Source organism: Hylobates moloch, unplaced genomic scaffold (genome assembly GCF_009828535.3).
Source record: "Hylobates moloch isolate HMO894 unplaced genomic scaffold, HMol_V3 SCAFFOLD_5, whole genome shotgun sequence".
Lineage (NCBI taxonomy): Eukaryota > Metazoa > Chordata > Mammalia > Primates > Hylobatidae > Hylobates > Hylobates moloch.
In genome coordinates, this window is record NW_026652280.1 from 104,277,158 (window position 1) to 104,294,605 (window position 17,448).

A 17,448-nucleotide genomic window follows, 5' to 3' on the forward strand; every position below is an offset into this window, starting at 1 on the left:
TTACTCATTAATAGCTTTTTTGAGATAAGCTGTCAAGTCGGCCTTTTCTGCCTTCTTTTTAATGCCGGCAAAGACCATTTTTGTTTCAGGGATGTACTTCTTGGGATTTTCCAAATACTCCATCAGTGTATCCTCTCCCCAGATGATGCCTTTGTTCTTATTGGCATCTGTGTAAGAGAATCCAACAGCCTGACCTGTCTTCTGCCTGAAGAGACCATGGAGATTAGGAGATTAGGCCATGGAGAAAAGGGAGGCAGTCTTGTGCTTGCCTCCCTTTTCCACGGTGTGACACTGGGCACACTTCTGAACAAAAATCTTCTTGCCTTTCTCAACATCACCCATATTTAATTCTCTTTTTCATCACTGGTGCAATGTAGGTTACCACTCTGAAGCCGGACATCCCACTCTCTCCGTAAAGGCAATTTTTTTTTTTTTTTTTGAGACGGAGTTTCACACTGTCACCCAGGCTGGAGTGCAATGGCGCAATCTCTGCTCACTGCAACCTCTGCCTCCCAGGTTCAAGCGATTCTCCTGCCTCAGCCTCCCGAGTAGCTGGGATTACAGGCGCCCACCACCATCCCAGCAAATTTTTTGTATTTTTAGTAGAGACGTGGTGTCACTATGTTGGCCAGGCTGGTCTTGAACTCCTGACCTCGTGACCCACCTGCCTCAGCCTCCCAAAGTGCTGGGATTACAGGCGTGAGCCACCACGTCTGGCCAGAGGGTGATTTTTATTTTTATTTTTTATTTTATTTTATTTTTTCATCTCATACTGGTATCTTTTAATTTAAAAAAAAGTTAAAAATCAAAGAGAACATCTGGCCAGGGCTAGGTTAAGACAAACAGGAACACTTCAGAATCCAAGGCAGGGAAAGGCTGTTGGCCTCTCTTAAGAGGACTGCAGGGGTGGGAAGAGGGAGGGACAGATCATGCACAAAAGTACTTATAAAATTGTATACACAACCCCCACCCCTCAATAAAAAGAGAAGAAAAAGCCCCATCACTTAACAGAAGGGTGATTTTTTTTTTTTTTTTTTTTTGAGACGGAGTCTCGCTCTGTCACCCAGGTTGGAGTGCAGTGAGTGGCAGGATCTCGGCTCACTGCAGGCTCCGCCCCCCAGGATTCACGCCATTCTCCTGCCTCAGCCTCCCAAGTAGCTGGGACTACAGGCGCCTGCCACCTCGCCCTGCTAATTTTTTGTATTTTTTAGTAGAGACGGGGTTTCACCGTGTTAGCCAGGATGGTCTTGATCTCCTGACCTCGTGATCTGCCCGTCTCGGCCTCCCAAAGTGCTGGGATTACAGGCGTGAGCCACCGCGCCCGGCAGAAGGGTGATTTTTAATAAAATATGTCATTGTGACAGAATGATCAGATTTTCAAAACAAAACATAAGGATTGGCAGAACAGACACATCAGGTTATTAAAAGGAGACTATTTCTGTTTCAATTACAGCTGTGCTATAAATTTAGGCCAAAATAAAACAATAGATAGCAGGAACCCTATGTTCCAAAGAGGGATCTGATAACCAGGCATTGCAGAGCAAGTAGCTAGACAATTTTTGAAATATTTAGTTCAGTATTCACCTTGAGGGGATAAAAAGGGTTGAGAGTAAAGAGGCAATAGGTTTTCTTGGGGAAAGTTGCTGGAATGTTGATATTTTCCGTCTGTACTCTGTAGGAGAAAGGTGTACAGAGGGAAAATACCAAAGGTGACTGCTTTTCTCTTCAAGCTTGATATATGTTCCCTGCAGTTTATGGGACATAATGGTCTGCTTTTTTGTCATTTTGTCTTGTTTTTATTCCATTTTTAGAGTTTTTGCCCCTACTATTATTGCATTTATTTTATTTTTTTGAGTATGTGAAATATTAACATAGTTACCAGAACTATACAAAAATTACACGCAAAGAAGTATCACCCCCTTCCCGACCATTCTTTCCATTCCATTTCACCCACATCTCATCCTTTCCACCCCATTCCTACCTACCTCCTACAGGTGATGAATCTCATTCATTTCCGTCGGCCAGGCTGGAATGCAGTGGCACCATCTTGGCTTACTGCAACCTCTGTCTCCCGGGCTCCAGCAATTCTCCTGCCTTAGCCTCCCGAGTAGCTGGGATGACAGGCGTGTGCCACCATGCCCAGCACATTTTTTTTTTTTTTTTTTTAGGCAGAGTCTCGCTCTGTTGCCCAGGCTTAAGTGCAGTGGTGCAATCTCAGCTCACTGCAAGCTCCACCTCCTGGGTTCATGCCATTCTCCTGCCTCAGACTCCCAAGTAGCTGGGACTACAGGCGCCCACCACCACGCCTGGTTAATGTTTTTTAAAAATATTTTTAGTAGAGATGGGGTTTCACCGTGTTATCCAGGATGGTCTCAATATCCTGACCTTGTGATCTGCCTGCCTCTGCCTCCCAAAGTGCTGGGATTACAGGCGTGAGCCACCGTGCCCAGCCAAATTTTTGTATTTTTAGTAGAGATGGAGTTTCACCATGTTGGCCAGGCTAATCTTGAACTCTGGATCTCAGGTAATCTGCCCGCCTCGGCCTCCCAAAGTGCTGGGATTACAGGTGTGAGTCACCACGCCCGGCCTTTTTTTTTTTTTTTTTTACATCTGCAGAATCGCACTCTATTGTGTGGATAACCACTCTTTTCATAGAGACATTTAATTCTTTTCAATATTTGCAATTATAAATAATGTTACAGTGTATATTACTTTTTTTCTTTTTTAATTTTTGAGACAGGGTCTCATTCTGTTGCCCAGGCTGGAGTGCAGTGGTGCGATCATGGCCCACTGCAGTCTAGATTTCCTGGGCTCAAGCGATCCTCCCACCTCCATCTCCCAAGGAGCTGGGATTACAGGCACATGTCACCACACCTGGCTAAGTTTTGTAGTTTTTGTAGAGACAGGGTTTCACTGTGTTGCCCATGCTGGTCTCAAACTTATGGGCTCAAGTGATCCTCTCACCTTGGCTTCCAAAAGTGCTGAGATTACAGACATGAGCCACTGGCCCTGGCCCAGTCTATCTTCCTGTGTACATGTAGTTTTCTATGAAAGTGTATCATCAGGGTAAATTCCTATAAGTGGGAATTTTGGGTCAAAAGATTAATTAATTTGCAGTTTTAGTAGATATTGCTAAATTATCCTCCACAATGGTTGTATGATTTTGAATTCCCATCAGCAATTAATAAGAATGCCAGTTTCTCCACAGCTTTTCCAACAGAATGTATTGTCTGTCATAATTTATAATCTTTGTCAATCTGATGGATAAGACATTGTATACTGGTGTAGGTTTTTTTTTGTTTTGTTTTGACATAGTCTCACTCTGTGGCCCAGGCTGGAGTGGAGTGGCTCGATCTCAGCTCACTGCAACCCCCGCCTCCTGGGTTCAAGCAATTCTCCTGCCTCAGCCTCCTGAGTAGCTGGGATTACAGGCCCATGCCACCAAGTCCAACTAATTTTTGTATTTTTAGTAGAGACAGGGTTTCACCATGTTGGTCAGGCTGGTCTTGAACTCGTGACCTCATGATTCGCCCACCTTGGCCTCCCAAAGTGTTGGGATTATAGGCATGAGCCACCCCACCCGGCCCAAATGGCATAGTCTTAATTTGCATTTCTTTTATTATTATGAGTGATATGGAAGATCTCTTCCTGTATATAGGAGCCACTGTTATATCTTTTTTTTTGGTAACAGCTTTATTGAGATATAATTCATATACTATACAATTCACTCCTTGAAAGTTTACCAATTTAATGGTTTTTTAGTACATTCACAGAAATGTGCAACCATTACCACAATCAACTTTTTTCTTAACTATCACCTCATGTTACTCCCCCAAGCAACCACTAATCTACTTTCTGTCTGTCTATCTAAATTTCTCATTCTGGATTTTACAAATGGGATCATTCTTTTTACATATACACATACATACATAAGTATACTTTTTTTTTTTTTTTTTGAGGCGGAGTCTCACTCTGTCACCCAGGCTGGAGTGCAGTGGCACGATCTCGGCTCACTGCAAGCTCCACCTCCCGGGTTCACGCCATTCTCCTGCCTCAGCCTCCCGAGTAGCTGGGACTACAGGCACCCACCACTACGCCCGGCTAAGTTTTTTGTATTTTTAGTAGAGACGGGGTTTCACCATGTTAGCCAGAATGGTGTTGATCTCCGGACCTTGTGATCTGCTCGCCTCGGCCTCCCAAAGTACCAGGCATGAGCCACTGTGCCTGGCCTTATTTTTAATTTTTAATTTTTTGGAGACAGAGTCTTGCTCTGTTGCCAGGCTGGAGTGCAGTAGCGCGATCTTGGCTCAGTGCAACCTCTGCCTCCTGGGCTCAAGCAATTCTCCTGCCTCAGCCTCCTGAGTAGCTGGTACTACAGGTGCACGCCACCATGCCTGGCTAATTTTTGTATTTTTAGTAGAGATGGGGTTTCACCATGTTGGCCAGGATGGTCTCGATCTCTTGACCTCGTGATCTGTTAGCCTCAGCCTCCAGAAGTGCTAGGATTACAGGTGTGAGCCACCATGCCTGGACCTGTATACATATTTAATATATGTATATGTACGTGTGTGTGCACACACACAGACACACATATATATACACACACATATGTATTAATCTGTTCTCACACTGCTATAAAGAACTACCTGAGACTGGGCAATTTATGAGGAAAAGAGATTTTTTTTGAGACGGAGTCTCGCTCTGTCTCCCAGGCCGGAGTGCAGTGGCGCATCTCCGCTCACGGCAAGCTCCGCCTCCCGAGTTCACGCCATTCTCCTGCCTCAGCCTCCCGAGTAGCTGGGACCACACGCGCCCTCCACCACACCCGGCTAATTTTTTGTATTTTTTTAGTAGAAACGGGGTTTCACGATGTTATCCAGGATGGTCTCGATCTCCTGACCTTGTGATCCGCCCGCCTCAGCCTCCCAAAGTGCTGGGATTACAGGCGTGAGCCACCGCACCCGGCGAGGAAAAGGGATTTAATTGACTCACAGTTGTGCAGGCTAAACAGGTAGCATGGCTGGGAGGCCTCAGGAAACTTACAATCACAGTGGAAAGTGAAGGGGAAGAAAGCAGGTCTGACCATGGTGGAGCAGGAGAGAGACAGTGAAGGGTGAGGTGTTACACACTTTTATCTGGATCTCATGAGAATTATCATGAGACTAGGAAGATGGTGCTAAACCATTAGACACCACCCCCATGATGCAATCACCTCCAACACTTGAGATCACAGTTCAACACGAGATTTGGGTGGGGACACAGAGCCAAACCATATCAACATATGTATATTTTGTGACTGGCTTCTTTCACTTAGCATATTTTTATGGTTTATTGTGTTGTAAAATGTATTAATACTTGTTTTCTTTTTATAGCTCTGTAACATTCCATTGTATGTATATATCACAATTTGTTTATTGACTCATCAGTTTATGTACATTTGGGTTGTTTCCACTTTTTGACTATTATGAGTAATGCTGCTATGAACATGAAGTTTTTGTGTGGATATATGTTTTCATTCATCTTGGGTAATACACCTAAGAGTGAAATTACTCGGTCACATAGTAACTCTATGTTTAACCATTTGAGGAACTACAAAACGTTGCTTCACACCTACTACGCCTCACACCTGCCATGCTTCATATCTACATCGCTTCATACCTATCAGATAAATGTTGATGATGATGTAGAGAAATCAGAATCCTCATCCACTGCTGGTGGAAACGTAAAATGGTGCAACCACTTTGGAAAATGGTTTTGTAGTCTCTCAAATGATTAGATATAGAGTTACCATTTACATATCCCTATTTTTTTTTTTTTTAAATACAGGATCTCACTCTGTCACACAGGCTGGAGTGCAGTGGCATGATCATGGTTCACCGCAGCCTCAACCTCCCTGGGCTCAAGCGATCCTCCCACCATAGCCTCTGGAGTAGCTGGACTACAGGTGTGTGCTACCACACCTGGCTAATTAAAAAAATTTTTTTGACAGGATTTCACCATGTTGCCTAGGCTCATCTTGAACTCCTTCCTCAGCCTCCCAAGGTGCTAAGATTACTGATATGAGCCATGAGATCTGACCCATTTGCATATCTCTTTCTCTTTTTATTATCTTATATTAATAATAAAGAGACCAAATAACCAAAAGATTTGTAAAAATTTCCTCCCACTCTGTGGGCAGTCTTTTTACTTTCTTGATAGTGTCCTTTAAAGCACAAAAGTATTTGTCTATTTTTCCTTTGGTTGCTTGTGCTTTTGGTGTCACATCTAAAAATCCACTGCCAAATCCAAGGTAACAATGTTTTACCCCTATGTTTTCTTCTAAGAGTTTTATGTTGAATAGCTTTGTCTCTTAAATTTAGGTCTTTATTCCATTTCGAGTCAATTTTTGTATACAGTATGAGGTAAGAGTCCAACTTCATTTTTTTTGTATGTAGATACCCAGTTTTCCTAGCTTTATTTATTTATTTATTTGATGCGGAGTCTCGCTGTTGCCCAGGCTGGAGTGCAGTGGTGCGATCTTGGCTCACTTCATGCTCCACCTCCCGGATTCACACATTCTCCTGCTTCAGCCTCCTGAGTAGCTGGGACTACAGGTGCCCGCCACCATGCCCAGCTAATTTTTTTTTGTATTTTAGGTAGAGACACGGTTTCACTGTGTTAGCCAGGATGGTCTTGATCTCCTGACCTCATGATGTGCCCGCCTCAGCCTCCCAAAGTGCTGGGATTACAAGCGTGAGCCACCGCTCCCAGCCGCATTGAATGTTCTTGACACCCTGGTTGAAAATTGCTTGGTCATAGATACATTTCTAGACTCTCAATTCTATTCTGTTTATCTGTATATCTAACCTTACACCAATATCATACTGTCTTGATCACTGTAGCTTTGTAGTGTTTTGAAATCACGACATGTGAGGACCCCACCTTTCTTCGTTTTCAAGAGTGTTTGGTTATTCAGGGTCTCTGAGTTTCCATATGAATTTCAGAATCGGCTTGTCAGTTTTTATAAATAAATCAGATGGGATTCTGATACAGATTGTGCGTCTTAAATCTGTAGAGCAATTTGGAAAGTATTGGCATCTTAACAATATTAAGTCTTCTGATCCGTGAACATGGGATATCTTTCCATTTGCTTAGGTCTTTTCAATTTCTTTCAACAATGTTTTGTAGCTTTCAGAGAATACATTTTGCATTGCTTTTGTTAAATGTATTCCTATTTTATTCTTTTGTTATCTTAAATGGGATTGTTTTCATTCTTTTTGTGTTTTTCTGAGACAGGGTCTCATTCTGTCACCCAGGCTGGAGTGCAGTGGCATGATCATGGCTCACTGCAGCCTCAACCTCCTGGCTCAAGGGATCCTCCTGCCTCAGCCTCCCAAGGAGCTGGGACTACAGGTGCATGCCACCATGTCCAGCTAATCTATTTTTATGTAGAGACAAGATCTCACAATTTTGCCCACGCTGGTCTCGAACTCCTGGACTTAAGTGATCCTCCCACTTTAGATTACAGGCATGAGCCACCATGCCCAGCCTGGAATTGTTTTCTTAACAGTTATATATTTTATGTAATTTATCTGTTCGTGTATTTTGTCTCTTTTTCTATTGAATGTGTGGTCTGCTTCTCCCATCGATTTTTAAATATTGTTTACACACTAGGGATATTACCCCTTCATATATAATATATGTTGCAAATATTGTCTCACTATTCGTCAGGTTTTTTTTTTGTTTTTTTTTTTGAGAAAGTCTTGCTCTGTGGCCCAGGCTGGAATGCAGTGGCGCAATCTCAGCTCACTGTAACCTCCACCTCCCAGGTTCAAATGATTCTCCAGCCTCAGCTTCCGAAGTAGCTGGGATTACAGACGCCTACCATTGTGTCCAGAATTGGTTCCTTCCAGTGGGTTCTTGGTCTCACTGACTTCAAGGCTGAAGCTGCAGACACTCACAGTGAGTGTTACAGTTCTTAAAGATCGTGTGTCCACAGTTTGTTCCTTCCACTGTTCAGATGTGTCTGGAGTTTCTTCCTTCCAGTGGGTTCGTGGTCTTGCTTGACTTCAGGAGTGAAGCCACAGACCTTCACAGGGAGTGTTACAGCTCTTAAAGGTGGCATGACTGGAGTTGTTCGTCCCTCTCGGTGAGTTCGTGGTCTCACTGACTTCAGGAGTGAAGCTGCAGACCTTCACGGTGAGTGTCATAGCTCATAAAGGTAGTGCAGACCCAAAGACTGAGCAGCAGAAAGACTCATTGAGAAGAGCAAAAGAACAGACACTCCAGAGCGTGGAAGGCGACCCCAGCAGGTTGCTGCTGCTGGCTCAGATGGCCAGCTTTTATTACCTTATTTGGCCCTGCCCATGTCCTACTGATTGGTCCATTTTACAGAGCACTGATTGGTCCATTTTACAGAGTGCTGATTGGTCCGTTTTTACAGAGTGCTGATGGGTGCGTTTACAGACCTTTAGCTAGACACAGAGCCCTGATTGGTGTGTTTACAATCCTTTAGCTAGACAGAAAAGTTCTCCAAGTCCCCACTCCACCCAGGAAGTCCAGATGGCTTCACGTCTCACCATCACACCTGGCTGGTGTTTTGTATTTTTAGTAGAGACAGGTTTCACCATGTTGGTCAGGCTGGTCTCAAACTCCTGACCTCAAGTAATCTGCCCATCTTGGCCTCCCAAAGTGTTGGGATTACAGGCATGAGCCACTGCATCAGGCCATGTTTTGTTTTTGTTTGTGGTGCATATTTTTGCCATGCAAAAAATTTTTATTTAACATAATGAAATTTATTTTTTTCTTTTATTACCTCTGAATTTTGAGTCATTATTAGAAAAATTTTCTCCACATTCAGTCTATAGAATGCACCCATGTTCTTTTTTTACTATTTGTATGTTTTCATTCTTTTCCATTTAGATCCCTGATCTATTTGGAATTTTTTAATTTTTAAATTTTTTAAAATAGGGATAGAGTCTCACTGTGTTACCCAGGCTGGAGTGTAGTGGTGCAATTATGCCTCACTGCAGCCTTGAACTCCTGGGCACAAGTGATCCTCTTGCTTCAGCTTCCCAAGTAGCTAGGACTATAGGCACATGCCAATATGCCTGGCTAAAATTTTTTAAAAAAATGTGTAGAGATGAGGGTCTTGCTATGTTACCCAGGCTGAAGTTCTGGCCTCAAGTGATCCTCTCACCCAGCCCTCCCAAAGCACTGGGATTACAGGCGTGAGCCACCATGCTTGGACTTTTTGGAGTTTATTATTTATTTATTTATTTATTTATTTATTTATTTATTTTTGAGACGGAGTCTTGCTCTGTTGCCCAGGCTGGAGTACAGTGGCGTGATCTCAGCTCACTGCAAGCTCCGCCTCCCGGGTTCATGCCATTCTCCTGCCTCAGCCACCCGAGTAGCTGGGACTACAGGCGCCCGCCACCACGCCCAGCTAATTTTTTTTTGTATTTTTAGTAGAGACAGGGTTTCACCATGTTAGCCAGGATGGTCTCGGTCTCCTGACCTCGTGATCCGCCCGCCTGGGCTTCCCAAAGTGTTGGGATTACAGGTGTGAGCCACCGTGCCCAGGGCCCCCCGCCCCACCTTTCTTTCTTTCTTTCTTTCTTTTTTTTTTTTTTTTTGTGAGACAGAGTCTTGCTCTGTGGCCAGGCTGAAGTGCAGTGGCGCGATCTCGGCTCACTGCAACCTCTGCTTCCCGGGTTTGAGCAATTCTTCTGCCTCAGTCTCCTGAGTAGCTGGGACTACAGGCGGGCACCACCACGCCCAGCTAATTTTTGTATTTTTAGTAGGGACAGGGTTTTGCCATGTTGGCCAGGATGGTCTCGATCTCTTGACCTTGTGATCTGCCTGCCTTGACCTCCCAGTGTGCTGGGATTACAAGCGTGAGCCACCACGCCCGGCCAGCAAGGGGGATTTTTTAAATCTTGAGGGCCAGATATGGACTCCACAGATAGGGTCCAGTCTGGGGTCATATAAAAGAAGATTCCACCCAAGAGGGCTTCCTCTTAGGTGGAATTCAACTTAGGATGAAGTTACTTTAACAGAATGTGGCTAGAGGTAAATATATTAGACTCAGCATTGTAAAGACCAATCGGAAGAAGGAGATTGACTCTGAGGTATCTGCAGATAAATAACCTTAATGGGGGAATTTCTGAGAAACCTATAAAAAGCACATCATGAGGGAAAGTACCCTGAACATCATCCTAGAAAGACAAAAAAAAAAAAAACAAAAAAAACCCCACATCTACAGTGCCAACTTCTTGGGAGGATTGCTTGAGCCCAGGAGTTTGAGGCTAGCATGGGCAACAAAGCAAGACCACATCTCTTAAATAGAAAAAAGCCAATATATTTGTTTTGAAAAGTGGTTTAATGGGTGTTTTGGTTACACACAAGCAAAGCTAAAATCTTGTTTGGTAAAGAGTTAATTGGGATGATGCAGAGCTAAACTGCTCTGTGAAACAATATCATGAGTTGTGGTCATTATGGTACAGAGTTGTACCTTGCCAGAGAATTGCAAGGAAGTTGTCCTAAGACCTAGGATGAGAGAAAAGTGGTCCAGAGTTCCTCCCAATGGCTAAAAAGTATGGAAATATTGGTAAATATGTGTACCACCCTTTGGGTGCATATATATATTATTTATAGATATATCACATTGTTTATGTATCTTGTCCTTTCTACAGTGCTCTTTCAGAACAAGGTCATATGCATTTTTGCATTCAAAATTGCAGCGATTTCTCACTCCCTGTATCTATTAATATCCTTTTGGAGGCTGGCCTGTGGTGGCTCATGCCTGTAATCCCAGCACTTGGGAGGCTGAGGCAGGTGGATCGCTTGAGCTTAGGAGTTCGAGACCAGCCTAGGCAACATGGAGAAACCCCATTTCTACAAACCATACAAAAGTTAGCTGGTGTGGTGGCTCATGCCTAAAGACCCAGCTACTTGGGAGGCTGAGGCTGGAGAATCACTTGAGCCTGGGAAGTAGAGATTGCAGTGAGCCAATATTGTGCCACTGCACTCCAGCCTGGGCGACAGTGAGACCCTGTTCCAAAAAAAAGAAAAAAAAATTATTTTGGGCCTATTTCCAAAATATTTCTCACATAAATTTTCTTCTCTGTTTCTTTCCAGCCACCTCTGTACTCCAGGCCATCAAATGCCAGACTCCTGTAAATACACTCTGATTTCCTGAAAACACTCTTATTCCCCTCCAAACCACAAAGTGATTTTTAATAAATGCAAATTGATCAGTCATCTGATCAAAATCCGTTTTCAGCTTCCCACTGTCTTAATGGGGCTCCAAGGCTCTTGACAATTTATGCTAACCTTATTTCTTACCTCTCTGTCCCTTGTACTTTCTGACCTGGCAATGGTAGGCTTCTCACAGTTCCATGAATTTTGCGTGCCCCTCTCTTCCCCTTTGCCTTCAAGCCTTTTCCTTTAACATTCTCTTTGTGTTATTCTCTTCCCTCTATATTCAACTTCTAGGCTTTGCTTAAATATTAATTTTCTAGGGAGATCTTTCAGTAATATTCACTATAATTTATTATATTACTTTAGTCTGTACTGGCTGATAAAATTGTAATCCTTTATGAGAGTAGGGATCATATAGAATTTGTTTATCCTAAAAGTCTGGGATATATTAGATGTTCAATAAATATTTGTTCAATGAATAAATGTAGCCCTATATGTTTCTAGAGTAGGTATGTAAAACTTTGTTGAATGAATGAATGACTTGGGGATATGGTGTTGGCACTGAATTAAGACAGGAGGAGACTACTGGTGATCTAAAAGGAAATAGTGTTAGAGTAGTAAAGAAGGAATCCAGATTTTAGTGGATAAAGCAGCAAAGGGCAGTGAGGAAATAAAGACACTAAGATTTTAAATCATTTATGAGAAGTTCAACTAGGAAAGAAAGAAGAGAAGTAGAATGCAGCTGAAAGCCTATTTGCAGAATTAAGTGAGGGATTCCTTTTCACAGGCAGAACAGAAAGGTATCAGGTAGGATGCTTTTGGTTGCAAGTGACAGAAAAGCCCACTCACATGAGATTTAAAAATAAAATGGAATTTATTTACTCATATGGCCCAAAAAGTCCAGAGTGAGGCTACCTTTAGCTATGGCTGAATCCAGTGATTCAAAGTATCAGGGTTCTGCCTTTATGTGTCTATGGCTTTTCTTAACCCTGCCTTTCTTCTATGTTGATTTAATCCCCAGTTTGGCTTCCCTTACGGTATCAAGAATAGCTCCAGCAAATTCAAACCTCACATATTCCCCCTACCTATCATCTCTCCTGCTCCTTTCCAGGGGAAAAAAGAACACTTTTATATTAGTTGAGGATTCTTGTTTGCAAGCAACAGGAATGGATTCTCCGTTAAACAGAAAATATATTTAGTGTAAAGAGTTCAGATAGCTCTCAGAGAACTAGTCTTATAAACAGACAGAAATCAAGAGAAGCCAGCCATCAGGAACCATAGCCAGGGAGAGCACAGGAAAAGTCTGGTTAGGGCAATGCTGGCATTAGACATTGCCACCACCGGACACTGCTGTTGCCGAGCACTGCTGCTACTGTCATTGGATACTGCTGCCTCTGGCATGGCTGAATTATAAATTGTGTCATCTTTGTGTCACTCAATATTCTAGTCTTTGGCTAGAGCATCTGACTAGTCAAGGCTGAGTCATGCACTAACACCTTGGCTGCCAGAGGGTGGAAGAGGGAATATTTGATTTCTCTAGGCCTCCGCAGTGGGAATTGTTTCTCACAGATTCATGTAAAGAAAGATTTCTTCATGGCCAGGTGCAGTGGCTCACACCTGTAATCCCAACACTGGGAGGTCGAGGCAGGTGGATCACTTGAGGTCAGGAGTTCAAGACCAGCCTAGTCAACATAGTGAAAGCCCATCTCTACTAAAAATACAAACATTAGCTGGGCGTAGTGGTGCGCACCTATAATCCCAGATACTTGGGATGCTGAGGTAGGAAGATCACTTGAACCTGAGAGGTGGAGGTTGCAGTGAGCTGAGATCGCGTCTCTGCACTCCAGCCTGGGCAAAAGAAAGAGACTTCGTCACACAAAAGAAAAAAAAAGAAAAAAAAGATTTCCCCAAACAGGAAGGGTAGTTGGATGTTGGGCAGACAAAAAATGACAAACATCCATTCTTTGGTCTTGGCCCCAATCTAGCTATAGTCTATTTTTTAAAAATTCACCTAAAATTTAAAGACATGGAAAGGTTGAAAATAAAAGGGATAGAAAAAGGCATATTTGGTAAAGACTAGCCAAAATGAAATTGAGGAGCTATATTAATATCAGACAAAATAGAACTAAATACAAAAAGCATTATATATATGTGTGTGTGCGTGTGTGTGTATGTATATATATATATATACATACACACACACGCACACACATATATATATGTTTTTTTTTTGGGAGGGACGGAGTCTCACTGTGTCACCCAGGCTGGGGTGCAGTGGTGTGATCTCAGCTCACTACAACCTCCTCCTCATGGTTCAAGCGATTCTCCTGCCTCAGCCTCCTGAGTAGCTGAGACTACAGGCGCGCCACCGCATCCGGCTAATTTTTTATTTTTAGTAGAGATGGGGTTTCACCATGTTGGCCAGGCTGGTCTCAAACTCCTGACCTCAGGTGATCCGCCCGCCTCAGCCTCCCACCATGCTGGGATTACAGGCATGAACCACTGTGCCTGGCCACAGAAAGCATTATTAAGGATAGAGAGGATTAGTAAATAATGATCAAGGGTTCAATTCAGTAGGAAGATATAACAGTTCTAAGTTATAGGTACCTACATGGGTACACTGAAAGTCCAGACTTTATCACATTGATATATGCATGTGAGAAATTTGCACTTGTACCTGCTATATAAAATAAATAAATAAATACATTATATGCATCTAATAAAACAGTCTTAAGATAAATAAGAAAGCAATAGAACTCTTGAGAGAAATAGATATAAACCACCATTATGGTAGATAGAACACACATTCTTCTCAAGTATTAATAGGTTGACTAGGCAAAAATCAGTGAAGATATAGAATATTTGAATAATACAATGAACAAGCTTGATTTATTGAACATCTATAAAACCTTGTGCCCTATAATTAGCAAATTCATATTTTTCCATTGTAGTCTTTAATCCCATTTAAGTTGGGCTTTTCAGTCATGTGTAACTAAGAATCCTACTTCTGTTTTAAATAACTAGAAAGTTTCTATTTCCTGCAAATAAATCCTGATTGACACAAATACCAAGCTGAGTTTTTCCCAGAAATGCAAGTGTAGTTTACATGAGAAAACCTGTAAGTGACATTTAGTATATAGATTAAATGAAAAAATTACCTCAATGATTACAGAAAAAGCATTTGATAAAACTTAATACTAGCCAAGACGGGAGGATTGCCTGAGTCCAGGAATTCGAGACCAGCCTGAGCAACACAGTGAGACCCCATCTCTGGTTTAAAAAAAAGAAAAAAAATGATACTAATATAAAACACCTATGTTAATATTCTTAGCAAAATAGGGATAGAAAGGAGCTCCTTTAACCCATTTATGCCCGAGGGTGCAATTTTTTGAATTTTTGCAATCAGACCTTGGTGATGACCTTGAGCAGTAGGACATAAATAACTCCCACATGCTTAGGGTTCCAATAATGGAACACTAGGCATAAGTGGGGGTATCCATAAAAAATGTATAGGCTGGGTATGGTGGCTCATACCTGTAATCCCAGCATTTTGGGAGGCTGAGGCAGCAGGATTGCTTGAGGCTAGGAGTTTGAGACCAGCCCGGGCAACATAGTGAGACCTGTCTCTCTAAAAAAATTTAAAAATTAGCCAGGCAAGATGGTGCATGTCTGTACTTCCAGCTACTCAGGAGGCTGAAGTGGGATGATCACTTGAAGCCTGGAGGTCAAGGCTATAGTGAATCATGATAGCATCACTGTCTTCCAGCCTGGGTGACAGAGTGACAGCCTGTCCAAATAACAACAACAACAAAAAACTATAGCAAACCTACTACTTAATGATCAACAGTTGAAAGATTTTACTTTTAAAATCAGGAACCAAACAAAAATGTTCACTATATTAACTTTTATGTAACATAATTCTGGAAGTCCTAGCCAGTGCAGTAAGATAAGATGAAAAAAAAATGGATTGAAAAAGAAGAAAACAAAAGTTTACTATTCACAGACGTCATTGCCCGCAGATGAGTCTGAAGAAAAATATGAGATAATTAGAGCTTGGCAAGGTGGCTGGATAAGATACATAAGTCAATTATATTTCTAAATACCAGCAACACACAAGAAAATGTAATTTTTTAAAAAGCATCATTTACAATGGCATTAAAAATATGTAAGATATTTAAAAATAAGTTTAACAAAAGTTGAATAGGACCAGTTTGGAAACAATTACCAAACTTTAGTGATAGTCATTAAAGAACGCTTAAGCAAACGAAGGAATATATTATGTTTGTGGATTCAGCATAGTAGTTAGTTCTCCCCAGGTTGATCTATGGATACAATGCAACTCCACCAAAATCCCATCAGGATTTTTTGAGAGAACTGACAAATCAATTTTCTTAAACATATGTAGGAACTCAAAGGCTCAAGGATAGAGAAAATAGAAGCTGGGCATGGTGGCTCACGCCTGTAGTCCTAGCACTTTGGGAGGTTGAGGCTGACAGATCTCCTGAGGTCAGGAGTTCAAGACCAGCCTGAGCAACATGATAAAACCCCATCTCTACAAAAACTACAAAAATTAGCTGGGCCTGGTGGTGGGCACCTGTAATCCCAGCTACTTGGGAGGCTGCAGTGGGAGGATCTCTTAAGCCAGGAACGTTCAGGCTGCAGTGAGCCGAGTTCATTTCATACCACTGCAATCCAGGCTGGATGATAAAGCATGACCCCGTCTCAATTAAAAAAAAAAAAAGAAGAAGAAGACATTCTGAAGAAAAAGAATAGGGTAGAGAGGAGATTTTCCTTATCAGCAATCAAGGTTTATTATAAAGCTATAGGGTTTATGACAACGGGGTAGATATGCGGGCATAGATACCCCTAGAGAGCCTAGAGGCATATCACACATTTACAGAAACTTGAATTATAACACAGTGAGTATTGTTGGTCACAGGAAAAGCATGAACTATTCGATAAGATACCGGAAAATAGGATATTTAAAAATTGCATGTAGTTATATGTAAAAGGCAAACTTAAAAACCTTTAGAAGAAAATATGACATATCTTTATTACTTCAGGCACATATTTTCTCATTATTCATCATTACGTTCCTCAAAAAGGACATCTTATTTTACCTTGGCACTTGCAGATCTCACTAGACTTCTTCAGCCTGAATATTTTATTAATTTTCCACCTTCTCTCAATTAGTGCATTTCTTTTTTTTTTTTTTTTTTTCTTGAGACGGAGTCTTGCTCTGTCGCCCAGGCTGGAGTGCAGTGGCGCGATCTCGGCTCACTGCAAGCTCCGCCTCCTGGGTTCACGCCATTCTCCTGCCTCAGCCTCTCTGAGTAGCTGGGACTACAGGCGCCCGCCACCTCGCCCGGCCAATTTTTTGTATTTTTAGTAGAGACGGGGTTTCACTGTGGTCTCGATCTCCTGACCTCGTGATCCACCCGCCTTGGCCTCCCAAAGTGCTGGGATTATAAGCGTGAGCCACCGCGCCCGGCCAAATTAGTGCACTTCAAGAGACTTCCATCTTTCTTTGATTTCCTTTCATTTATTCTCCTTATCACAAATTTCTAGTATAATTTTATACTAAGTAAACTGTCTGAATCTTATAAAGTTAAAGAGAAAAATAAAAAAAAAACATGTACTTCCTGAAAGCAAATAATTCCAAAGCAATTTGCTGGGTAAAGTGGGAAAGAAGCCCAAAGGGAAGAATCAAGGGAGGTTTTACTGAAGAGGCCAACACACGAATTGAATTGAGTGCTAAGAATGAGTTTATCTGGCAGCTAAAAGTGGGAAAGGGGAGAAGGACAGAAGATATTCCAAGTAAAGATATGAAGGTTTAAGGGAGGACAATATAGTATGTTTGAGAAACAGCAATTGTTCAGTAAGCCTTTGAGATATATTTTACTGAATAGATAGGATTGGTAGCAAAGGCAGCTCACAAGGGACCTTGTGTTGCATATTAAACACTCAGGACTCAGCTTTGTAATCAGTGGGGAGCCATTGGAAAGCTTGTAAACATGAAAATTACATCATTAGATGTTTGTGTTAGAAATATCAGATAAGGCCGGGCGCAGTGGCTCATGCCTGTAATCCCAGCACTTTGGGAGGCCGAGGCAGGCGGGTCACGAGGTCAGGAGATGGAGACTATCCTGGCTAACACGGTGAAACCCTGTCTCTACTAAAAATATGAAAAATTAGCCAGGCGTGGTGGCGGGTGCCTGCAGTCCTAGCTACTCGGGAGGCTGAGGCAGGAGAATGGTGTGAACC

At 42.2% G+C, this 17,448-nt stretch overlaps 1 pseudogene; it reads right to left on the reverse strand.

The window, feature by feature from the left end:
• LOC116469472 (cytochrome c-like) lies at positions 1-342 on the reverse strand (annotated as a pseudogene).
• Between the last annotated feature and the right edge of the window lie 17,106 nt (positions 343-17,448).